This window comes from Muntiacus reevesi, chromosome 2, assembly GCF_963930625.1.
Source record: "Muntiacus reevesi chromosome 2, mMunRee1.1, whole genome shotgun sequence".
Lineage (NCBI taxonomy): Eukaryota > Metazoa > Chordata > Mammalia > Artiodactyla > Cervidae > Muntiacus > Muntiacus reevesi.
The window spans coordinates 102003182-102030213 of record NC_089250.1 but is presented as its reverse complement, the minus strand read 5'-3'; the positions used below and the strand labels follow the sequence as shown (position 1 = coordinate 102030213).

The 27032-nt window shown below is 38.6% G+C and overlaps 1 protein-coding gene and 1 non-coding gene across 2 annotated transcripts in view; both read left to right on the top strand.

The window, feature by feature from the left end:
* Positions 1-27032, top strand: part of CTNNA3 (catenin alpha 3) — a 1724101-nt gene that overhangs the window by 1368759 nt on the left and 328310 nt on the right. The window lies entirely within an intron of this gene.
* Positions 1018-1089, top strand: TRNAC-ACA (transfer RNA cysteine (anticodon ACA)). Its single transcript has one exon. It is a non-coding gene; the product is annotated as a tRNA-Cys (tRNA).

The window sequence follows — 27032 nt, the reverse complement described above, 5'->3', positions numbered from 1 at the left end:
TAACATTGAATATCTGAATTATAGATGATATAATGCAAATGTTTATTTTGAACCCATAAAGGTCTTTGGAAAAGACCCTGATGCTGGGAAAGATTGAGGGCAGGAGGAGAAGGGGACGGCAGAGGATGAGATGGTTGGATGGCATCATCGACTCAATGGACATGGGTTTAGGTGGACTCTGGGAGTTGGTGATGGACAGGGAGGCCTGGTGTGCTGTGGTTCATGGGGGTCACAAGGGGTCGGACATGACAGCAACTGAACTGAACTGAGCGTTATAGTTCTGCATATTATTTTTTTAATATTTCTTTACTGGCTGTGCTAGGTCTTAGTTGCAGTTCAGGGGATCTTTGTTGTGTCATGCAGTCTTCCTAGTTGTGGCATACAGACTCTTAGTTGCAGCATGTAGAGTCTAGTTCCCCAACCAGGGATCAAACTTGGGCCCCCTGCAATGAGAGCATGGAGTGTTAACCACCACACCAAAAGGGAAGTCCTCATATATTGTTTTTTATTAACCTCTTGAAACATACAAGGAGGCTCAATGTCTCATCTTTTTGGTAAAAAGTTCTTAGGTATAAAGAGAAGAGTTTTTAAAAGGATGGCATAATTGAATTGTGAAAGACTAACATGGGTGGCCAGCAATGAAATACTCTAAAAGGGAGGAAAAGATTCAGCAAAAATTCATACTCTAACAAGTATTCAGAATGTAGACTTCCATATATTTTCTTTGTGAATTTTCATATGTAACTTATCAAAAGCAAATGGAAAATATAGAGACACTTTCCAGAGACAAATGTGAAGATTTTCAGGACCATCATAAATGTAGATTTTCTATGTTAGTTTTCTAACTTTATATATCAGGGAAAAGCAACTTACTTTGGGTATCTGACTTGATGGAAATCATTTTTTGAATAAACAAATAAAAATAAAACAAATTAAAAAATGCACATGTCCCAGTTTACATGGATCATTTTACATAAATCATTTAAATGGATTCTAGAATTAACAAATAGTTTGACTTCCCTGGTGGCTCAGATGGTAAAGCGTCTGCCTACAATGCAGGAGACCCAGGTTCAATCCCTGGGTTGGGAAGATCTCCTGGAGAAGGAAATGGCAACCCACTCCAGTATTCTTGCCTGGAAAATCCTGTGGAAGGAGGAGCCTGGTAGACTACAGTCCGTGGGGTCACAAAGAGTCAGACACAACTGAGCGACTTCAGTCACTTTAATATACAACTTAAGTTTATATAGGCTGAAAAGCCTTTTGTGTCTGATTCTATTGTACATATAGGAGTGGATAGATTCATAGCTTTCACTAGAATCATATACAGTTTTTTTTAAGTTTAAATTACTTACACTGTCATGATTTCGCTGAGCTTCTTTCATTGTCTTCCATAACTTCTTCATGACCTCAGATTTTTTTTTTTTCTTTATATGTCTCTGGACAGAACTGCTATTTTTCTCTTTGAAATCTCACTCACACTGCCAGAGAGAAAGACCATGATGGTGTCAGTTAGAATCTAACCAGTGTAAAAGGTTATCTTGTACAATTAGAATTTTGTGTAATTCAGTTTGGAAATGAAGCAATGAAAAGAATATTATTTAAAATGAGACATGCGTTCAAGTCGCTGTTTTACATTACCACTTACATTGTTCCTTTGCATGATATCATTAGTTTCTTCACTGTAGAGGGAAATGAAAGCGTACCATTGAATTACTACTTCTATCTAGTAAAGTAACTTTAAAATTGTACTTAAAATGAAGGCCAAAACACTGTTCCTTAAGATTAGGAACAACGTGAGAATATCCATGTTCCAAAGCAATGTAGTGTTATGGATGTTCTGGCCAGAAGAATAATTTAATAATGATAATAATATAAAATGCATACTGATTACAAAGGAAAAAGTGAAAATGTCCACATTAGTAAATTATATGATCAACTACATTGAAAATCCTAAAAAATCAATTTACAACAAATAACCCATTCTAGCAGAACAGATAAATAAGTTTAGCAAGATCACAGAATACAAATTTAATGTACCAATTTTATAATGCAAGGAAGAGGAAAATAAAGATAAGGGCAAAATTAATGAAATAAGAAATGTGCAATAAAGAAATAAAATGAAATCCAGAGAGTGCATTTCTATAAAGTAGCAACTAACAATTGTAAAATATGCTTTTTAAAAGGATATTTCAGCATTAAAAATAACAACATAAACTTGATAAATTTAATAAAGATATTCAAGAGCTACACTTGGAAAATTGTAAGATATTGTTAAGAATAATTAAAATGATTTAAACATTTGAAGATTTATCATATGGTTGGATTGGGAAACTCAATATTGTTAAGGTGTAAATTTTCCCTGAATTGATTTATAAATTTAATGCTGCCCCAAACAAATTCTCAGCAAATCTTTATGAAGACTAATCCAAGGTGGTTACATGGGTAGACAAAATTGTTAAAACTCAAGAAATTGTACATTTAAAATAATACATAACTTACATTGATAAAGTTAATTTTAAAAAATCATGTTTTACCCAGTAACTAGCACCTTACAAATACAAGCTGCTAGTCCTATATTAATTAGGACTAGTTAGTAAAGCCTGCATAGACTTCTGAAATTGCTGACATTTTGAATATTATAAAATTAACACCTTTCTATTTTATAACTGGCTGCTTGCCAAATATTTCTAATACATGACTCATCTTTTGTTGATTTTTATCCTTCAGGTCTGTGACTCATTATGTAGGATCTTAGGTCAGGTGTTGACAAACTTATGACAAACTTGGGTCATATTTAGTCTACCATGTATTTCATATGGCCTTTGTGAAGAATGATTTTAATATTTTAAATGGTTGAAAAATTTGAAAAAAGATTATTTTCTGACGTGAAAAGTATATGAAATTCTAATTTTAAGAATTCATACACCCATATATATGTATTGCTCTTAGTGCTACAGTGACAACAGAAACTGTATGGCTCACAAAGACTCAAACATTTACTATTTGGCTCATTGCATACTAAGTTTGAAAAGTGAAACTGTTACTCGCTCAGTTGTGTCCAATTCTTTATGACTCCGTGGACTGTAGCACACCAGGCTCCTCTGTCCATGGGATTATCCTGGTAAGAATATGGGAGTGGGTTGTCATGCCCTCCTCCAGGGGATCTTCCCGACCCAGGGATTGAACCCTCATCCCTTGCATCTTCTGCATTGGTAGGTGAATTCTTTACCACTGCACCACCTGGGAACCATGTATTTGTTAAATGAATTTAAACATGCAGTAAATTATGGTAAAGGTATGTCTTGGTTTCCTTAGGACAAATTTGAATTATCCCCCTTTTGACTCTCAAAGGTTTCAGATTTGGAGGATATAATGCTACGTTCACTTTAGTTTCTAGGTCCTGATTGTGCTGCTTGAGGCCCGGTGTTGTGTAATTTTTACCCACCAGTCTTCATTCCATAGGACCTGGACGTTAATGATCACAGTTCCTAATCAAGACAGTTTTTCCAACCCCAGGAACACTTTCTATCCATAGGCCTGCCGCTGCTGCTGCTAAGTCGCTTCAGTTGTGTCCGACTGTGCAATCCCATACTGCTAGCAAATGTTATCTTACACTCTTCATACTCTGTGGCGCCTTTGTTGAACAGTGGAGAATTGGTTCAGGCACCATTTCATATTTGGTTAACATATAAGAAATGTACACGTTTTCATTTTTCAGAGGAAAGCTGATTTCCTGTCTTCAGCTTAGTCACTCTACATTCTCATAGGGGTCTTGCCAGCGAATACCAGTTAAAATACTTTGTCCCTTTTGGAAGTGATGTGGCTCCTTTATAGTGGCAGAACCAGTTTGTAAAGAAGCCAATTACCCGAGGACTTCCTAAGGGAACTTAATAAAAGATGTGTCGCAGGGTAACCTTAGCTTTGTATGCAAATTTAAATCAAACATTACTGGGAAGAATTCTGTAGTGGGGTTCTCACTGTTTCCTCTGAAAACAAAGAGTTCAAGCTAAGGAAAAGCAGAGCCACCCGCTAGCACCCGTCAGCAAGAGATGAAACTGTACGCTCTCTGTGCGCTTAATGGCCTTTGTTGTGTGCGCACCATCTGAAGAGACCCTGTGACTGAGGGAACAGAGGTGAGCAGAGTAGGAAAGACTGTTCGTTGAGAAACCTATTGGCTAAGCTACAAAGCCGCACTGCCCAGTGATCCCTGTTGCTCCTGCTGGGAGAGAGATGTTCAGCCCGAAGTCATCCTGAGAAGTGCTCTTTAACCAAAGGGTCAGAGCCGCCGGACTGGCAGGAAAGTCAATGGTCCAAAAGGGCTTTGATGCAGGCCAGCCTTGCACTCAGAGAATTCTACACAAGTGCTATACAGAACTGCTGACTCAAAGTAGGTGAGTTGAAGGAGTCAAGCATCTCTCTTTGAAAATTCCTTCAGAGGAAGTAGCTAGCCCTCTGAATAGAAAAATAACATGGGGAGAATATTTTAGTTGTGGAATCTTAAGGATTTTTTGTTGTTGTTTGTTTCTGATAAATTAATTATTAAATAATTTATTTACATTTTTATAACTAAACTCACATTTGTAGTTAAATGAGTAAGTGTATTCAGTGTTAGATCTAATAATACATTGTTATTACTTTCTATTTTGTTTAACCCTAAAAACTCTTATGGGGTGCTGGTTGCTTACCTCAAATGAAATGCTTTTCAAAAGTAACTTTTGAAAGACTGAATAAAGCTCCTAGAGAAAAAGAAGTCTGAAAAATACAATTTATGAAGTGGTGACTTTTAGGAAATAGACTTTGGCATAACTCATAGAAGGAAGGGTATTGAAAATTTTGTTTGCCCAGTATCTATAAAGTAAATGATGGAGTTTCAAAGGGAAAAAATACTCTGGAGCATAATAGCAAAGGTAAGGAAGTAAAGTGAAGCACTTGAGGTCACACACTGAGGAAGCAACCGGACAAGATCCACAGGCTTTGAGCATGTGGTTCAGGGCCTTTCCTTTATCTCAGGAGATTGATGGGCCAGTTATAAACACAGGAATCCCAAGAACTGCTTTTTGGGCAAATTGTTGAAGAATACTTCACCTACCACTCTCTTCCCCATACCTTCAAATTCAGATATTAATACATAGCCCTCCTGGCTGTTTCTCCCTTTTGCCAGGCATGCCTACACTTCTGGTGTCTTTCCACTTACTGCTTTCTTTAACCACATGTTTTCTACAAGAATTGCACAGCAGACTTCTTCAGGTCTGAGGTATCATTACCTTATATAAAATTTTGCCTAAACCCTGTACAGAATCATAAAGAAAATAGCATTTCCCACTTCAGCCAGCCTCTATCTGCTTATTCAAGTTTATGTTTATCATGACAAATGACATATAAACTTATATGTTTATCTATTGTGTGACTGCACATACAAGGGTATAAACTATATAAAACAAGGAATTTTTAGAAATTTAAACTAAAATAAGATGTTAGACATTTTCACAATTAAATGAAGTGATGGATTTGGTTGCCAAATTTGACATTTGTTTGAAATATCATCACTGGACCTCACAAAAACAAGGGAAAGAGAAATGTTACTTTGTTTTGTAATATTTTATATTATAGAAAGTGATGGATAATAGGAGACTACCTTGAGAAATATTTTCACAAAGACATTTACTTGATCTTTGGTTTAATAATTTTGCAAGAATTTTTACTAAATATTGTATTCTGTGAGCACTAATGTGACCACAAATGCACATGCATGTCTGTGTCAATGTTATTTGTCTCAGTACGAGCTTCTGTAGAGTGGAGTATATGTAGTTGTTTTAAAATGTCCTTTATATTACCTTGTTCCCATGACCAGATTCCTTTTTAAAGATGATGACAGTTAGGAATAGTCCTGATGAGACTTTTTGATTGTGTGCATTTGCTGTTAGGTTGTGGGAGAAAGGAAAGTCCTTCAGGATGGAGTTTGTGGAACTTTCTGGAGTGTATATTATGCACATTATCTTCTATTATCAGTCCCTTGGTGCTATAGGATTTGAAGAAAATCACAAAATTATCCACAAATTTAATGATTAAATTGTGTTTTATACTGTATTATATTGCAGTGTTTGGAACAGAAATCAGAAATTTAATTAAAGTCATAAAATATGGAAAGATACCATAACAAAAATTATTTCTAACCCTTAGAAATGGCTGTAAAATACATTTTAACCAGTACATAGTGGCCTGTTTACTACAAAACTGGAGAAGGAAATGGCAACCCACTCCAGTATTCTTGCCTGGAAAATTCCATGGATGGAGGAACCTGGTAGGCTACAGCCCATGGGGGAGGAACCTGGTAGGCTACAGCCCATGGGATCGCAAAGAGTCAGACATGACTGAGCGACTTCACTTTCACTTCACTACTACAAAATATAAAAAATAAAACCAAGGATTTTTGCACATGTATCCTCTATTATCACTAAAATTAATGGTTTGGGAATAAGTTCAGAGTACCTGTTCAACAAAAACTTACATCAACAATGTATTTATAGATGGCTAACCTCACAAATGAATTTTGCTAATTTAACTCTTAGAAGATAACCTTACTTTAGGTTTGCCTCAATTCTCTTTCTTTGAAATATCTTTGTGACTCTGAGTCTTTAAGTTTTGGATTTGCATGTGTAAAACAGGGAAAACAAATATACCTGCCTAGTAATAAGATTGATCTGAATTTAAATGGGATAATATATGCACAGCATTAAGCAACATTATCAACATATTATCAAGTGCTCAAGAATCAGTGTTGGTATTACAAATTAGTAATACAAATAAATTAAATTAAATTTGTTATATGTATTAGAGTAACAATGCTATCTACCATAACACAACTCCCAAATCTCAATAGCTTATCTTAATGATGGTTTATTTGTCATTTATACATTGGTCAAAGACTAGCCAGTTTCCTTGATAGGTCTCTACTAGGTGATGACTCAGTGATTCACAATCCTCCAAACTTTGATATTGCCGTCTTTCTAATTTGGCTTCCACTGTCACTGCAGAAATGGAAGAGACAGTAGATGATTAAACAGGAAGTTTGATGACTAGACTTCAATGAGGCATACTTCGCTCTGCATCCCATTGACCACCACTCAGTCAAAGGGAACTCAAATCAACTGCAAAGGAGCTGATAAATGTCTTCTTCCCCTTTATGTCCAAGAAGAAGAAATGGGATTAGTGAATGTCTGGCCATTCCTTGTCACAAACTGTCTTCCAGTAGTTGCTGCTGTGTGATGAATTATCCTAAACTTAGTGACATAAACCAGCAATCAGTTTATTATGCTCACAAATTCTGTAGGTCAGAAATTCACAAAGGGCATAGGCTTATTCACTCACATGTCTGATGTCTGGACTGAAGACTCGAACACTAAGGAAAACTGCATTTAACCTCTCCTGAGGCTTGACTTTCTCATATGACAGCCTATGAATACTGGGCTTCTTAATGGAATTTCAGGAATCCAGGAATAAGTTTTACAGTTAATAAATCATATATAGTATTTTCTTTTTTAACCTAACCTCTGAAACCATGCACTGTCACTTCTGCCATAATTTATTGCTTGCACGCAAGTCAAAAGCCTCCCCAATTCAAGAAGAAGAAACTTTTCAATGGAAAGAATATAATTTAGAGGTCAAAAGGAGCATGTAGGATCAGAAGTAATGGTATGTCCATCTTTGGAAAATGAAATATATCTTAATTATTAAAATACTCTTATCAATGTCATCATCATCTTTATTAATAATTTTCTGTTGATTAACTTTGTGGCCCTAAGTTTAGCTTAAGTAGTCTTTTGCTTATTAAGTTATAAAATAAACTAATGGAAATATGCTTAAATTATTGCAGGTGATCATTTGTTTAATTACAGAATTTTGGAGTTCTGATTAACCAAATATTCTAGTTAATTAGAAGTGTTTTACATTGCCACATTTTAATGTCTTCTCTAAATGTGTCCTGTGCTTATTTAAGACATTAAGCTATGCACAATCATTTTTGATACCTTCTTTGAAAAAATGTCTTTGAAATAAATATCTAGGAAGTACAAAACAGAACAAAAACCTTGAGAAATATATGTAGAATATGAAATTATCATTAACCTGAATAGCATGGAAGGAGGAAGATATCATATTAAGGAATAATTTTTTATTTGTTTTGTAGTTACCTCAGTCAACTGCTTGAAAAATATTTGAGTATCTTCTATCTTGTAAACACTGTGCTAGGTTTTAAGAACACAAACACGAGTGAGACATGATCCTTGTTCTCAAATAACTGGCATTCTCATGGAGTAAAGAGATATGTAAGCAAATGATAGGAATTTATTGTGGTAAGTGCTACAATTGAATCATGTAGAATCATTGTTGGAAAAACTGCCACCATGGAGAAAATTATGCAAAGATGTAACTTTTGGTGACATTTGAGTCAGGCTTTGATGAATGAGCTGTGCAGTTGGAATTGTGGCTTAGGACTTTTGCAAGGATATAGAGGTAAAGCCATGTTTTAAGAACTTCAATCAAGCCAAAGTGCTTGAACCCCTCTTCATATAGGTGGAGAAAGACTGAAAAGTAACAGGATTCCAGATTCTTATTTTTATTCCATATTCTTATATTTTTCATTTCATGTCAAAAAGACCTGACCTCATTAAATGGTAAAAGGAACAAAATCTCTGGATTCAGCACAGAGTATTCAAGACTCTTTCCATGGGATTTGGGTTGAGGAGTAATGCACAGTCATTCACCTCAAGCTGTCTAGTATTTGAAAATTGAGTTTCTTTTAGTAAGACAATAGAGAGGAATTAGTAACTGTTCTGGTGTTGTTATTGTTGTTTAGTCACAAAGTAGCGTCTGACTCTTTTGTGATTGCATGGACTGTAGCCTACCAGGCTCTCTGTCCATGGGATTTCCCTGGCAAGGATACTGGAGTGGATTGCCATTTCCTTCCCCAGGAGATCTTCCTGACCCAGGGATCAAACCTATGTTTTCTGCTTGTCAGGCAGATTCTTTACCACTGACACACCTGGGAAGACTGTAATTGTGTAGGCAACAATTACAATCCTGTACAGTATATTTACTATTGGAAGAGGATAGAAATTTCAATCAAGTTCTAATTTATGGTTTATGACTCACTAAGTATATTGATCAAATATAATTTTCAGTAATTGCTTTTCCTTAGAGTATGAAACCTCTCCAAAAGGGAGTTTGGAAGAATGATAAAGATAATAATGCTAATAATGATGATATTAATAATAATGGGAGAAAAGTGAGGCTTGTATTTGGAACCAAGAGGCATTTTTGTATTTGCAATGAGCTGAAGCCAAGCATATGCCAACAGCATTTTTAACTGCCTACCATCTCAGAGGAGATTTAGGAAATCAGACTGACAGTCAGGCATGTTCACCACTAGAGCAGCCAAGGTGAAGGATTGAAGTGCTGTCTCTCTAACTTCAGGGACTCATTGAGTCTGTTCCAGAATATAACATGCCTCTGATTACAGAGGATTTTGGTGTTAAATTGACAGAAGAAATTGCTAATCAAAATGCAAGTGGGAGATGTAAATGCGAAAAGATATGAACTCACCAATTAATGCAGGGAAAATCATTTTCTCCTTCAGATGCCTTGTTTCGCTAGTAAATCTGAAGTTTTACACATCTTCTTTGAAAGAACCACATCAATCAGAGAAGGCTGAAAGATAGTGTGTTATGCTCTGATGAGCAATGGATTAGAAATCAGGAGACCTTGATCCTGATCTCAGTTACCTTATATAGTAGCTGTGGAGTCCCAATTCCTTCCCTTTAATACAGTTACACAGTGTCCTGATACATAAGAGGGAATAAGCATACTTGTCATGGCTTTATCACATATTTTAGAAGGACTTTTCTTTCTTCTTTCCCTCCTTTCCTTCTCTTTCCTTCATAATTTAATATAGTCATTAAATTCTTTTTATTCATTCATTTTTATAAGTTGTTGAATACCTATATGTCAATAAATATATCCAATATTTAGGAATATAGAGATAGAAGAGAGAGGTTAAGATCTCTGTTTTTAAGGCATCTATAATCTTAGTGGAGAGAAAAAGTAAACAAAGGATAAAGACAAGGCAGCTATGATAAGTGATATGAAGGAAGTAAAATGATGTGATACAGAGAAAATTGGCATAAGAGAAAACAACACCTTAAATACAGTGGTTGAGGAAAGCTTCTCTGAGATTAGATTTGACTCAGTTAATGTGAATAGGATGAGTCAGCAATTTTAAGACAGGGAAGAATGTTGCATGCAGAATAGAGTAAATGCAAAAATGCCAAGACTGGGATAACACTGGCTATATCTAAAGAAAAGGAAGAAGACACTGTGTTTAAAACTTAATGAATGGAAGAGGGGAATGATCTAATATGATTTTAGAGAGCTAGACAGAGACTAGGTCATTTAGGCCTTGTTAAATACGTTAAGCAGTTTAGATTTTGTTCCAAAGCACTGGGAAATATTGAAATATCTTTACCAGATGAGTGACATGATCCCATTTGCATTTTAAGAAGTTCCCTCTTGCTTTTGTTGAAGGTTGGCTTTCCAAAAGAACTCCAAAAAGGTGTTAATCAAGCAAAACTCAGTTTACTAGACTTACTGCCGTAAAAGAGAATACCACCTTCACAATCTTACTAGTGTCTCAAAATAGGGAAATTAGATAAGGTTCTTTATGTCATTTTAAGGCCTGTGCTGAGCGATGTTAAAAGACGTTTTTCAGGAGAGAGAACTGGCTGAGATTTGGTGACATAGTAGATTTGGATGACAACACAGTGAATTGAAGATTATGAAATGACTCTGGATGAGTTTATTAGTCTTGATCATTGATCAGTTTAACTGAATCAGTTTTCTCTTATAGGAGCAAGTATTTCCTTGGGAAAATAGCTAAGATATTATTGATTAACCTTTTAATCATTAACATTGTTCAAACATCAACAGGCATAGGCAAGCCTACCCAGTCTCATTATTGTTCCACACAGGAGCAAGGAATTGCATTGTTTTCTTTCCTCACTAATTCTTAAAAATATGTTGTTGCAGGTGGAGGTTGGCAGGAATAGAAGTGATAATATCACATACAAGTCTGTTGTAGTTTTCCAGACAATGGATGATGCTGTCATAGATGAGTGTTGTACTCTCCAATACAATAATTTCATGTGCCTGTTTAGCACTTGAAACTTGGCCTGTGTGTACTGAGGTGTGCTATATAAAAACCCACAACAAATTGTAAACATTCACTAAGAAAAAAACAATTCTTATATACTGAACATTTGTACAGTCAAAATGTTCATAGTGTGTTTTAACCAAATATATAAAAATATTTTCAATTTGATATGTATAAGCCATTCTTCTTTTAATGTGGCTACTGGCAAATTTAAAATTACATAGGTTGCATGCATTATATTGGTATTAGACAGTGGTAGACTAGAGAGTGGGCAAAACAGGTAGATGAATTTGAAATTTATTTTGGAAATAAAATTGACCAGGTTTTCAGGGAATTAATGTGAAATTTAAGAAAATGGGGGAATCTGAATCTAGCAGTTTAGTTTTTTGTTTGGGGCCATTGTGTGGATATGAGTGTTACTTAATGAGCTAGGGGAGACTGGGATCAAACAGTTTATGGTAGAAGTTCGATTCCATTTTAGTGGGCTCATTAGGTGGTTAAGTTTATTTATTTTACAGGTATGCTGTATGGTTCATTGAGTATATGATTTTGAAATGTAGAACAAAAATTTGGCCTTTGATTGGAATTTGGTTCCCTAACATAGAATGTATTCACACTTGGAGAATGTGTATTAGAAAAGGAAAAAAAAAATGTATTTAGAATTCATGTTGAAAAGCTAGTAATAGAGACTGACAAGAAGTAACAGGAAAGATGGGAAGAAAATCAAGAGTGCTGCCTAAGAAGCCAAGGCAGGAATTTTTTCAACTATGTAGAATGTTACCTACAGGGCAGATACAATAAGTTGTGTTCATTGTTTTGGGAGACATAGATGATAAAATAAGATGATCAAGTAGGTAATGTACATTTAGACATGTGGTGCATTGGTGTCAGGGTTTCCTAGCTTATGGCTAAGGCTGCAGCTAGTAAAGAAGTTAAATATTCCAATTGTACATTGAGAAAGCTGCCAGTTGTTGGGCCAGTGCGCTTACACCAAGCCTAGATTCAATAGGGGATTTGGGACAAGGAGACAGAGATTTAATTTTTCCAGATATGTAGTGCTCTGAAAGAGATGTTAAACAGTTTTCTTCTTTCCCTTTGGAGTTGGCCTTGGGACAGTCTATGATGTTCTCACACTATAAATGGAAGAACAATAATGAAATAAACCTGATACCCTGACAATGCTAACCCACGCTCTGAAAGGAAACCCTTTATCCTTTGTGTCAACATAAAGTCATATAACTGTAAACATTATTTATATAGGCTTTATAGAAACTTTAGTTATTAATGAGTGTTAATGTTTCAATCCCAGCTCCCTGCCCCCCCCCCTTTTTTTATTCCCTGTTCTTACAGTTTTTGCTCTTGAACTATTCTCTTTGCTTAGAAGGCTTCTCCCTTCCTATGCCCTTATGAATATTTGCAGTCATTTGTCTTTGTGCACTTTTTGAAAGAATTGTCTTAAAATACCAGTCGTTTCCATTGGTTTGTTTAGAAGAGTTGTTTTGTTCCAGTATCTTTTATAAAGTGTTGTTACCAAACTCATATGTGTCTGCTTGAAAACCAGTACTCAAGAAACAAGTGTTGGTTGGAATGAAAATGTTGCTTTATTCAGGAGGCTGATAACTTGGGGATAAGGTAGACTTCTATCCCCAAAAATCAACTCTGAAGATTCAGCTGACTATGAGAGTTTTTAAAGAAAGAATCATTTGAGGATGGTCAGAGTCTTCTTTATCTTCTGCTGTTTTCAGATATACTTCTGATTGTTGGTACTAAGGTAACAGGGTGGTGTTCCAAGAATCTTTTCTCAGCCTGAAGTTATGAGATCCTCCACCTGTGGGGGCGGGTTTAGCTCCTACATATTGTTATGTGTATTCCTTGAGGATGACTCACACACATGCTTTGCTGCTGCATTACTGTTTCCTGACTGCTTGCTCCCCCCTTTGTTTCTGCATTCCCTCGCTTCTCTGATTGGCAACTGTTTGAATCTGCCCTTTGGAACTCAGGGAGGCTGAATGGAGTCTATTTACTATACAAACTGGAAATGTAGTGGGGGTTAAGACAGAGTCCTCTTTTTCAATAACACCCTATTCTATTCATAACTCCAACGGTCAGGGAAGTGTGTAATTTCCTCAGTTCTGTCTTGCCACAGCAAAAAATTGAAGCAACGGATGGACCAGTGTTATAGTTTAGTTTTATTGGCAAGTAAAGGAAAATACATCCTCGAAGTGTGAGGGCAAGCCAACCGAAAAGACGTGAAGAGAAGTCCTCAGCTCAGTTTTGGCTCCTCTATTTATATGTTTTTCTCTTCACCCTGAACCTGCCCTATGTAAATTGAGCTGTTTGTTTTACCTGAGGTCCTCACTCTGGTCCTTGGACCTTCCTTTGTTCTGTTTTTGCAATTTTTTCCCTTCTTTGTCTTCTAGCCACCACACTTTTGGACTCCTTTTTCCTATTCTAACTACCTAACATTCCCCCCTCAAGAGATGGGAGGCCCAATCCTTTGGGAATAGGGAGCGTGAAGGTCTTTCTGGCTACTGCCAGCTGAACGGGGATGGCGAGGGGCAGTGGGCCTTCCCCTCTTGCTAGTCTCAAGACTCAGTGTCCTTGTAGTGATGTCCATCTAATTTTCCATGGTTGGCTGTAGTTTTATATATCCCTGTTGAACTGGCACTGCATTTTGTAGCTTGTTGACCTGGGCAGAGACAACATGGGTTAGACAGTTAATAATATATGGAACAATCATAAGCAGCATCAATATGGTGATAACAGGGATTAGTACGGGCATTAGCCAAATCCAAATTCCCCTCACCAGGAGAAGGATCCCCCAAACAGGGACTGTAGCCACCCTGAGAATTCCCCAGCTTGTTCTTTGAGATCCTGTAGGAGCTGAATGTTTTTCTTGAGGACTTTCTTTAACTTAGCTGGAGTTATTCACCCAGAAACAGCAGGTCTCATTCAAGATGGCTCAAGTCCCTCCTTGTTCAGGGATCAGGAGATCTATCTCTTGTCTGTTTTGGAGTACAACCTCTGCCAAGCTATGTTGGCTTTTATCCCCAGAGACTTAATTTTGGGGGTGTTCATTAGAATGCACTCATTTGCAGTTCTGAATAAGTATCTGAGAGGTGCCAGGGCCTCACAGGTGTAATGAGTGTCCTCTTCTGTTTTATTCCACAGTTTGACTAATGAGAAGTGAGGAGTCATGTCAGGAATCATGATTGGTACCTTGACTGCTGTGGTAGTAGAAACTATTACAGGGTGGGGCCCTTCCATGTGGGCTGAAGTTGAGCCTTTGGGGACCCATCCTTCCAGACTTTAATTAGGACTTGAGTCCTTGGAGCATATAGTAGTGGCTGTTTAGAATCTTTTGAGTCCTGGTTGACACCCCACAGGCATATATCTTCTTGGAATTGTCCAATGGCCATGGTATAAGACTGGAGGGTCTGAGCCTCTGGATTTAGGAAGAGGTCATTGACATAAACAAAAGGTATCCCATATAGCATCTCATAAGGACTAAGACCAACCTGTTCCTTAGGGGTAGTATGGGTGTGGAGGAGAGATATTGGTAAAGCCTCCTTCCATCCCAGGGAGGTCACCTGGGTTATCTTTTTTATTGCTGATTTTAAGAATTGGTTAGCTCTTTCTGCTTTTCCTGAAGACTGATGCCTCCAGGCACAATGGAGATAATAAGTAATGCCCAATGCTTTAGAGACCACTTGGGTGACCTTAGAAGTAAATGATGACCCATTGTCACTTTATAATGACCTGGGCAGACCAAATCTCGGAATGATTTCATGGAGCAGGTTTTTTACCCCTCCTCTGCCTTCTCAGTCCAGGTGGGAAAGTCTTATCCATCTTGTGAATGTATCTATGATGACTAATAGGTATTTATACCCTTGAGAAACTGGCATCTGTGTGAAGTCCATCTGCCAGTCCTCTCCTGGGTAGGTCCCACGTTTTTGGACAGGCTGGGCCACCTGGGTCCTTTAAGCTCCTTGATTGGTTGTTTAATTGGCAAGTGGGACAAGAGGAGACCACATGTCTTATAGTTGTTTGGAGACATGTTCCTCTGAAGGACCTTTCTAGTAATCTTTGGAGCGCCTTTTCCCTTAAATGAGTGGTAGCATGTAAGGAGTTAGCCAACTTCCGTTGGAAGTTCCCAGGCAGAAAAAGAAGTCCTTCCTTTTGGAACCACCCCATAAGATCTTCTTGAAAGCCCTCACTCTTAGCTTTAAGAGTCTCACCTTCAATATATGAAGGAGTTTCTGGCAAATTAGTCTGTGGAACTAAGGTGGCAACCCCTATTAGGTCATGGTTCTGTAACGCTGCTCTCTTAGCTGCCTGATCAGCTGCTTGGTTCCCTCATGCCACTTCCGTGCTCCCATTTTGGTGCCCTTTACAATGGGAGACTGAAACATCAGTGGGCAGATGGACTGCCTCCAAGAGTCTAAGGATTTGATCACCATATTTGATTGGGGACCCTCAGGTGATCAAGTGGCCCTTTTCTTTCCAAATAGCAGCATGTGCATGTAGCACCAGAAAGGCATACTTGGAGTCAGTGTCAATGGATACTCTTTTTCCTTTTCCCAGCTCTAAAGCTTGAGTTAGGGCTGTGAGCTCAGCTAATTGGGCTGAAGTATCTGGTGGCAAAGATTTAGCCTTTATGGTCTCAAAATTGGAGACTACTGCATATCAGGCTCTTCTTTTTCCATCCAAGACAAGGCTGCCTCCATCAGTGTACCAGATTTCCTCAGGATTAGTCAGAGAATCTTCTGACAACACCTCTTGGGGTTTTGTCTAGTGGCCCAAAGTTTCTAGGCAAGAGTGAAAAGGGAAAGAGCCCTTGGATGTAGGCAGGAGGGTAGCTGGGTTAAGAACCTCACAAGGGGATATAGTCAGGCCTGGATGTTCCATCAGCACTACTTGATATCTGAGGATTCTTTGATCAGACATCCATAAATGGCCTCTCCCATTCAGGAGTTGTTTCACTTGGTGTCTGGTAAATATAGTTAGTTTGCCCCCAAGAGGGAGTTTTAAAGCATCTTCTATCAGAAGTCCAATAGCTTGAACTTGCAAGATTTTGAAGGCAGGGAAAGATCTCTTCCCAATAAGAGTATAGGACACTCAAGGGCCACCAGAAACTGGTGGGAAAATATTTGTCCATCCCAGCAACAAAGAAGTGTTTGGGTGAATCTTTTTTGTGATTGTTTTTCCTGTAGCACCATAAATAGTACAGGTTTGGGAGGAGAAGGTTCCAGAGTAGGAGGACAGAGTAGGTAGCCCCTGTGTCAACCAAGAAATTCTCGGATCTACCTGCCACATCCTGTTGCACCCTTGGCTCCAGCCCGTGATGGTTACCTGTGACAGGCAGGCTGGCTGGAGCGGGCCGCTTCAGTCCTGTTGAAACATTGTGAGGGAAGGCTTGGTGCTTGACCTTGAGGCTCTTGGGTCCTGAGGGCAGAGTGCTGCCCCGTGTCCCAATTGATGGCATTTGTAACAAACCAAACTTGTCACAGTTTGGACATTCTTTGGCCCAATGTTCTGCCTGTCTACAGATTAAGCATTTGCCTCCTGCCTTGTCCTTCAAGGACTCAGGGTTTGCCATAGGTTTTCCCTGGAGGGCAGCCAGCATCTGGGCATGCCTTGTTTCTTTCCTTTTCTCCCTTTCCTGGGCTTTGGCCTCCTCTCCTGTTTTCTGTTATAAAAGGTATTGGTGGCTGTCTGGACCATCTCATCTAAAGAGGCAGTAGGGTCCTGCTGCTGTAACTGTTGTAGCTTTATCCCAATGTCTGATGTACACTGGAATAGGAATTTGTCCTTTAAAATCACCTGTCCCTCGTAAAAGTCTATGTCCAGTTTGGTGAACTTTTGGAGGGCCTCTTTTAGCCTTTCCAGAAAGGCAATGGGGTTCTCATTGGACTCCTGAGTTACTGCTGAGATTGGGCATAGTCCCACAGCTAATTGGCTTCCTTCTATTTCCATGGGTGGACTTCCTTAGGGGTGAGTCTTTCTGAAGCTTATCCTACCCAGTACTGTTGCAACCTGAAAGCCAGGCGTCCCCGGGTCAGGGTGCACATCTCCAGGCAGGTTGAGGCATGACAGCCTTCTGGAGATCGAATCCCCGGGTAAGGCAAGGCATGTCAGCCTCCTGAGAATTGGGTCCCTGGGCAGGTCGAGGCATGTTGACCTTTCGGGACCCCTGGACTGGTCGATACCTGAGTAGGTTGAGGCGTGACAACCTCCCAGGGACCAGAGCCTTAGGCAGGTTGAGGCAGGTTGACCTCCTGAAGTTCGGCATCCCCAAGGTCTCCAGCATGTCCAGTGCTGAGTAGGATTAAGGGGTTGTAATCTTAACTCATTGCTGGTTTATCCACCATGGATGGGAAAAGATACCATGATGTCAAGGAATCCAAGTCTGTGCCCTGAAACTGGGAACCTGGTGAAGCAGCCATAAGCCTTATCCTCTTATTGCTCTGAGGAAATGTAAGTCATTGATTTCCTCCCCTAGTCCTCCATAAGAGCAGGCTAGAGTATCTCCAATAGTAAACATTTCATTGTCATAGACCCGTTTTAGGTAATAGCAGAAGTAATGACAAAGGAGTGGGTTATCTGGTCCTGTTAGAGGCATTAGAGTATTTAGTAATAAGCAGGGTGGAGTGATGTTGCCTACAAGGGGGCAGGGTCCTAGTTGTAGGAGTTAGTAAGTGGCTTAAGGACAAATTTATAAGAAGCAACAGACCAGATATTCCATAAAAGTGGAGTGGAGATTTGATCCAGGAGTATGTTTGTAACTTTAGGAGAAGGGTGGCAAGGGTTTGGGCCCAAATGGCCTGCAGGGCTAACTTCCAAAGTGGCAAACATTATCCTCCGAAGCCCAATTGCCCTTGAAGGGATGCTACCATCATCCTTTCTAGCAGATGGACTTCTAGCAGGCATTGTGTGCCTGTCACCCACCCTAGCGGGTTCACTGAGAGATGCTGTTTTTGCACATGTTGTAGGAAACAAGGAAGATGAAGGCCTGAATATCTAGAGAGATTGGATATTTACAGCATTTCTCTCCCAAGGGCCAGCTGTTTTCTGGTTGTCCCGTCAGAAGATTGTAGAGGGAACATTGTGGCCCAGACAGGGCTCAGGAAAAGAACACAAAACAGGAGGGAAGGAGCAGGGCACAACTTTTGAAAGGATGACATAGTCCAAGGGTATACCACAAACCGATTAAGGTCAAATGAGTCCAAGATGACAAGTCAAATTCAACTAAACCTCGATCCACCATCTGCAAGCTAAATGACACACCCAGAGGTGCCAGGACAGTTCCAAGTCACTATCAAAAGATGGAGGAGTGGGTGGTTCCCCAACTGTTGGAATAATCCTCCCACTCATTAGCATATGAAATCACCCAGCTCACAGAAACTAACCACACCTCATTCCATGGTCACTGCAGTCTCCTCTGTGATGGCCTACACCCTGTGGAGTGTGCTTCTCTCTGAATCTGAACAAATCCACCTCTAACCTATTGCTGTGTCTCTCACTGAATTTTTGCAATGAGACATCAGAGCCTGAACTTCATTAGGTCCTAGAGCCAGGCACCGTGGGTGTTGGCCAGGTTCAAGTTCCAGTTGGATATGACTGAGTGACTAAGCATAGCACAGAGTCCCTGCCACGTGGGTTTGAGTCCCAATCTTAGGTAAATAGTTTCATGCACAACTTTCAGAAATGAAAATATGATGACCTGCCTAATGCTTTTTAAGCCCTGGCATAGATGGAGAGAGGAGCTGAAGGACAGGAGGATAAAGCAGTGGGAAAAACTGTTCCAAGGAATCCCTTACATAACCTGCCAGAAAATCTACTAAGTACCTGACCTGTGCTCACAGTTTTCATTGGCCTAATCCTTGGCACAAAGAAGATTAAGGACAGAAGAACCCTCACCCGCTTGGGCAACAGCTACTAGAGCACAGAGGATAGTGGAGCCTTCAGGATACACTAGGGAGTAGTCTCTCCAGAGTCCCTCAGTTGCTGCTCGCCTGTTCACGGGGGGGTTGAGAAAACAAGAAACAAGATTATAAAGGAATTAAGATTTTGTTAGCCATATATCCTTCCAGCCATAGGAGTGAGGACTTCCTACCCCAACCGGATGTCTCCTAGAAGCTGAGACTGAGCCACTCAGCTTTCTGCTGAGTTTGTTTTTGCTGTCCCAGTTTCAGTTTCCAGCACGCTGGGCCACTTGTCACTCCCCCTGCGCTGGGTTTTCTTTGCATTCAGCTTCCACCATGGGAGCTTCTGCAGAGCTGGACTTCTGCTGTGCTTGGCCTCTGCCTTGCAGGGGCTGAGCCGAGATTGTTCCAAACAGGTTAAATCTGAGTCACGGCACCTTATATGTTGGGTGAGTGTGTAATTTCCTCGGTTCTGTCTTGCTGCAGCAAAAATTTGTAGTGACGGACGGACAAGTGTTATAGCTCAGTTTTATCGGCAAGTAAAGGACGAGATGGTTGGACGGCATCACCAACTTAATGGACATGACTGAGTAAACTCCAAAAGCTGGTGATGGACAGGGAGGCCTGGTGTGCTGCAGTCAATGGGGTTGCAAAAAGTTGGACACAAATGAGCGACTGAACTGAACTGAAAGGAAAATGCATCCTCAAGGCATGAGTGCAAGCCGACCCAAAAGACATGAAGAAAAGAAAAGTCCCTGGCTCAATTTTGGCTCCTCTTTTAATGTTTTTTCTCCTCCCACTGAGCCTGGCCTATGTAAATTGGGCTAGCCAGGAGGGTTGTTTGTTTTACCTGAGGTTCTCACTTTGGTCCTCGGACCTTCTTTTGTTCTATTTTTGCAGGTTTTTCCCTTATGTTTTAGCCACCACCATTTTGGATTCCTTTTCCCTTTTCTACCTACCTAGCACAATATTGTTTTTGGCCTAGCTCTTAGTACTTCTTCTAATGTAAAGATTTAGTTCAACTTATATTTTCTCTTCCTATTATATTTTAATTACTGTCATTAGTTTTATTAACCTAGATACAAGTCTTAAGTTGCTTTTAGAAGAAAGCATCAGTTCCTGCTTGGGTTAGAGATGAAATTTGATTTACTCATTGGTTATACTTAGGAATTTCCTATGTTTATACTAATAAACATCCTTTCACCTCAACTCACTTTCTTGTTAATAAGTTTATACCCAATATACAGTAAACTACACACTCACTTAAAATTATATAAATGGAAATCAATATTAGTAAATGATAGCATTTTTTTAATAAAAGTAACTCATACTTGTGATAAGAAATTAATATAGGGAAGTTTATAATTAAAAAGTTAAGCCTTTATTGGTATTACTCTTTCATTTCACACTTTCTCTTTCAGGACTAATTGTTTTTAGCAGTTTTGTATATATCTTTTGAGATCACATCCTACATAAATCCTAATACATCTACTTATTATGTATCTGTATCTTTGGTTTTGCAAAAATAAGACCATTCTATGTCTACTGTTATGAAATTTGATTTGATTTTTATAATTTTACAATTTCTTGCATTAGTTCTCTTAGTTTCAATGCCAGAAAAAAAGTTAGTAAGGGGCTCCTGTAGGACAGGGAACCCCTCCCAGGACCTGAGAGAGGGCTGGTGTCTAACACTCAGAAATGAAGTGTCTAGGGCAACACACATACTGGCAAAGGAAGAGACTTCATGAGAAGTGGCACTCAGGTGGAGAGAAGCAATGTACGGGAACCCAGGAGAACTGCTTTTCCTTTTGGCTGACAGTCTCAGGTTTCATGGTAATGGGGTTAGTTTCTGGGTTGTCTCTGGCCAATCACCTTCCTGGTGACACAAGCATCTCTCATCTAAGATGGATTCCAGAGAAAAGGACTATGGGAAGTTGATCATGTCCTCCCTCTTCTGCCCCCTCCTAACTTTTCCCAGTGTCAGCACCATGTTCCTTATCTGGACCTCCTGTTGTGAGACAACTTAAGCAAGTGGCTATCATCCTGCCTGTCCAAGGTGGGTGATTTCAGTCAATGATTCCCTAAAAAACCCATTTAATTGTCAATGATACATCTTTTTCTGATAATCTTTGCCTGGAGATAGAGAAACAATGGGGGGCAGGGAGGGGGGATAGAAATGGGAAAGGCAGTAACAGGCAACATACAAAGAAAATGGAAGCAAGTAGTCATTTAAGGCCTTAGGTTGAAAAATATGCAAAGCCAACATAATGTTGGCAATGCAGTGGAGCATTGCATTACTGTAAAAGTTGAATCATAAAATCCTGAAATGGTAGAAAAGATCACATGGCTCAAAATCTGTAGATGGTTTTGAGGCCTTTAGAAGTGAAGTGACTTAAGTACATATAGCTAATTAGTGTCAAATTCAGGATTAAAATTCAGGTCTCCTGTCTCCAAATTCAGTGCACTTTTGATGTTACCACAACTATAAGTGCAAACTAACAAAAAGACAGGGAAATACTTTATGATTCTTTGCTACCCCAAGGACTGTAGCCTACCAGGCTCATCTGTCTGTGGGATTCTCCAGGCAAGAATACTGGAGTGGGTTGCCTCCTCCTGACCCAGGGATCGAACCCACATATCTTATGTCTCCCACATTGGCATGTGGGTTCTTCCCACCAGGGAAGCCCTAACTATAATATAATATGTTTGAAAGTGAAAGTGTTAGTTGCTCAGTCATGTCTGACTCATTGTGGCCCCCATGACTAGCCCACCAGGCTCGTCTGTCCATGAAATTTTCCAGGGAATGGAGTGGGTAGCCATTCACTCCTCCAGGGTATCTTCCTGACCCAAGGATTGAACACAGGTCCTTTGCATTGCAGATAGATTTTTTACCATCTGATCTACCAGGAAACCCATAATATGTTTAGTACAACATATTATATAAACTAAATATAATTTTTTAGAAAATCACTTAAAGAACTATATTCAAAATCACTGAGACTAGGAATTCATTAATATAATGATGAAGAAAGGGACAAGTGACAAGTAGCTTGGAGGGAAGGTCAAATTTACTTCTCTCTAAGAGAAGATGAGGTAGGAAGATCAAGCAAAATAATTTGAATGTATTGAATTTGCTTAAGAAGTGAAGCAGAGAGAAAATGCCCTTCAGTTTAAAATAAAATTCCCAACAGAAACTGAGAAGATCAAATAGAGGTAAAAGCTATACCCTTGAGTCTCTGATAAAGAAATCTAGCCTGAGGGTGAAAAGTTTTGTGAGATCACTACCTGACAGGAACTTTACATACATTCTCTCATTTCACCCATAAGGAAATTCTTGAGGAAAGGATTAAAATAACCATTTTATTGACAGGAAAGGAAACAAATAATTTAGAATTACTTTCCCAAAGTCATTCAGACAGACAGTGGTATGACAGGGTTGGGTTCAGACTCAGGTACTTCTGTCTGCCTCCTAAGACTGTGTCTAATGTGCTACCCATGCTGCCTTTTTTTAATCACTAAAGTGAAAATAATCGTTATGTTATATCTAGAGTTCTTGGATGTGGAGGTGTGGGAGATTAATTTTCATTTTTCTAAACTACCCTTAAAAATCTAGGAAACAATTAAATTCCAGTATAGACAAGGTAAGATTAAGGTAGGGGGAAGATGGTTTCTTTGATATTGCATATCGTTTTACACAGATTTTTAGTATAAACCTCCTGTCATTTATCTATTTTGCTTTTCCCTGCTTATAATTCTGCTTGTCTGGAGCTTGAAGAAATCTGAGTAGGTAGAGACAGGAATTAATAGTCAAGGAAACAAATCAAGTCTTGCAAAAGTATTCTCACTAGTGTAGGTACATGGAGCTGGACTATCAGAAAGAGATTCTTGTGACCATTTATAACATTATAGTGTGGTCAGGTAAATTTTAATCTCAAATGGAATATATGAGCAAAGCTTACTAAACATTAATATGGATTCAAAAGCAAGAGGGAAAGTGACAAAACAAGGTAGAGGGCTGAAGTCCTCTTTTGAAGAGATATATTGACTTTCTGCATCTATTTGGTCATTACACTGAATATTAATGTGCATTTGCACGTGGTGGTAAAGATGGAGGTGTTCACATGGTTGATCGACATTGTTTTTCCAGCCATGATGCAGTGAAGACAGATCGCTCCTGTCAGGACAGCCAAGTAGGAGCTTCTACATTAGATCTCAAAGGGGATAATATAACATAAGCATGAATCCAGGTAACAGTCTTCATTGAAAGAAGACATGTTGTACTTTAAACAATAGAATTAGACAATGTATTCTAAAATCAAGTACAAATGATGATAAAAAGAATTTAATTCTATATACTTTACAAACTATGTAAATTCTTTATATTTTCAGCTCTAAATTACCTTTGTATCACTCCAAAAGTTGTTCTGAATTTAGTAGAGATGGTGGGTGTGAAAGCATATTTAAGGTAATATTAGTAATTACCTGATACTGGAGCCAGGAACTTGGCCATTGTCCTCTGATAGTACCTCTTAAAATTATTCACCAATTCCTGCCATCTATAGACACTCAATCACTTTGTCATCCTGTCTGAATCCTTTGTCCTTTCTCTACAGTAATTTTTTACTCAAGCTTGGATAACTGCTTATTTTCATTTCCTTCAGGAAGGATTTTCTCAACTGTACTTATGAATTAGGTACATAGTAGATACTGAATAATTAGTTTTTGAGAGAATAAATGAATGAATGAATGTTCCAAATTTAAAATTAGAGAGGAATATTAAGAGGAAAAATAAGAATAATATTTAATTAAGAATTGATTACTATTTTAAAATATTTTGATCTAGGCAAATAAATTTAAAATATGTTCTCAAATTAGTAAGTGGGCTTTGATACTTTATTTGACAATCATAAAGATTTGGGTAATATAAATAAAGAAATACTAATATATAGATATGGATTTTTATTCTCACAAAAATTTGTATTCATTTTAAAGTTCCCATTGACATATATAAAGGTTGATAGATTTCTCAAAGAAATACTTTTGCTAGATTAAATTGATGCTTTTCATATTTTATAGATATAGTATGATTTTAACAGTATATTTTAGATCAAACTGCTTGGGGAAAAATTCTGGTTCAATTACTTAATAGCTGTGTTATGTTAGGCAAGTTGCTTAACCTCTCTGTAAATGTTTCCTCATTTGATAAATGAGGTTGATAAATCCCCACTCAGGATTAAATGCTCCATGTATCAGAAGCACTTGGAACTCTAAGACATAGTAAATTCTTACTAAATACTTCTTGTTATTACTCAAACAATATTTATATTTCCAATTTTTGAGCTATGTTAAAGAGTAATTAGTATCACTCTTAATTCTCACATCATTTTGATATCCTAAAATATCATGAAATATTTCTTATGTAGATATGGATCTGTATTGCAATTGATATTTTCCCATTTAGTTTTAATTTACCAATACAAAACTACTGGAATTTCTGGATTACAATAATTTGTTTCAGTGTATTTTATTATGATGTCTTGGTGGAAAGATTCAATATTTTAGATGCTTATTTATCTTTGAATAACCTTTAAAAATGCAGCTCCAACCTAATTTTTGAGGGAGAATTTTTGGAAATTGACAGAATTATTCTAAAATTACTTTCTTACAACAATACCAAATATTAACCAAGTGGTTAAAAACATTTAGAAAATGAAGACTATATGGAAACATTTTCAACTGTCAGATATTTAAAGAATTTCAAAGGTATAATGTTAGTCATTTGGTACTGCTTCCCCAGTACAAAGACAGATCATTAGAATGAAAGAAATGTCCATGAAAGAGACCTAATTAAGTGAATGTATTGGGGCAGGCCACACAAGCTGGCTTCTGGCTACAGTCTTCTTTCTGGAGAGCTTGTCTGTACCTGGCATTTTTCTGGTTCCCATCTAAGGAGTTTCTAATGCATGTATTGCTGTCTTTAGTCTCATGTGCTCAGTTGCTCAGTCATGTTCTACTCGTTGTGACCCCATGAACTGCATCCTGCCAGACTCCTCTGTTCACGGGATTTTCCCAACAAGTATACTGGAGTGGGTTGCCTTTTCCTTCTCCAGGGGATCTTTCTGACCCGGGGATTGAACCCATGTCTCCTGAGTCTCATGCATTGGAGACAGATTACTTCCTGCTGAGCCACGGGGAAAGCCTTTAGTCCCTCATGACACTGCAAAACTATCCATAAGTTATTGGAGCAAAGATCACTTCTCCAAAGTCACTCCTGGAGAATGATTAGTAGTTTATAACATAGACCAATATGAAAGATCTATACCATCCAGTAGTTATATTCTTCATCATATGCAGTAATTGGCCAATTCTAAGTTTTTGCTGGTTTTTTTTTTGTGTGTGTGAATAATATAAAAAGTCAGATGTAGCAATGGTACAGAAGTAATTACAGAGGCCAAGACTCAAAAATAAAAGGCAGTAGTGGGATGATAATGCTGGATAGTAAAAGCTCTGAATAAGCAGAGATAAATTTTGAAAGAAAATACAGGTTATAATGGCAAGAGAAGAGGGAAACAACAGAAGCACAGAGAGTAGTTGAGTCACCACAGAATATTGGATTGAGAGCAATAGACACCTACAGATAACATGTTTATTAGAGGTACAGCATATCTGGATATGTAGGAAATTATTTTGAATGCATTATTGTGCCCCTGAGGGTATTTTGATTCCAAGATTATGAAGTGGTTTTGTGATGGTGGTGTTCTATATTTCAGAATAATGAGGCTCTTTGCCCTGTCATTGTTATATACAGTGAGAATAGTGTCTAGCATCTCTAGATGGAGAAGACAATGGCACCCCACTCCAGTGCTCTTGTCTGGAAAATCCCATGGACAGAGGAGCCTGGTAGGCTACAGTCGATGGGGTCACAAAAAATCAGATATGACTGAGCGACTTCACTTTCACTTTTCATTTTCATTGGAGAAGGAAATGCACCCCACTCCAGTGTTCTTGCCTGGAGAATCCCAGGGACAGTGGAGCCTGGTGGGCTGCCATCTCTGGGGTCGCACAGAGTCGGATATGACTGAAGCGACTTAGCAGCAGCGGCAGCAGCGGCATTTCTAGAAGTAAAGAGAAATTTCACAATTCCACTAGACATTTTAATTTTAATCAATCTCATAGGTAAATTCAGAATTCTGGAGTGGAACAATTTGTGGAAATATTAATATTTCTGCACACTGTATGAATAGAAAATGATACCATGTCAGTAGCATTAAACTGGATTAGAGAAAATTCATTTCCGTAATCACTTGTACTGCTTTTTGAAAATAAACCTAGATATAAATCAATATAAGAAGTTTGAGATTGGTGTGGATTTTGACTAGAGAATCCTGAGAGCAATCCAAAATCTGAGGATAATTGTCCATTGTTTTCTCATGAACAAGTTGAGCAACAAATCCGAAGATGTTAGTTTTGTTTTGTTTTGTTTTCATTGAAGGATAATGGCTTTACAGAATTGTGTGGTTTTCTGTCATACATCAACAAGAACCAGCCATAGGTACATCCATGTCGCCTCCCTCCCAGATCTCACTCCCATCTCTCTCCCCACCCCACCTTTCAGCCTGTCACAGAGCCCCTGTTTGAGTTCCCTGAATCATAGAGAAAATTCCCATTGGCTATCTGTTTTACATGTGGTATTGTAAATTTCTATGTTACTGTTTCCATATGTCTCCCCTTCTCCTTCTTCTCCTCCCACCTTGTCCATTAGTTCAGTCAGTCAGTCATGTCCAACTCTTTGTGACCCTATGGCCTACAGCATGCCAGGCCTCCCTGTCCATCACCAACTCCCAGAGCTTACTCATGTCCATTGAGTTGGTGGTGCCATCCAACCATCTCATTCTCTGTCGTCC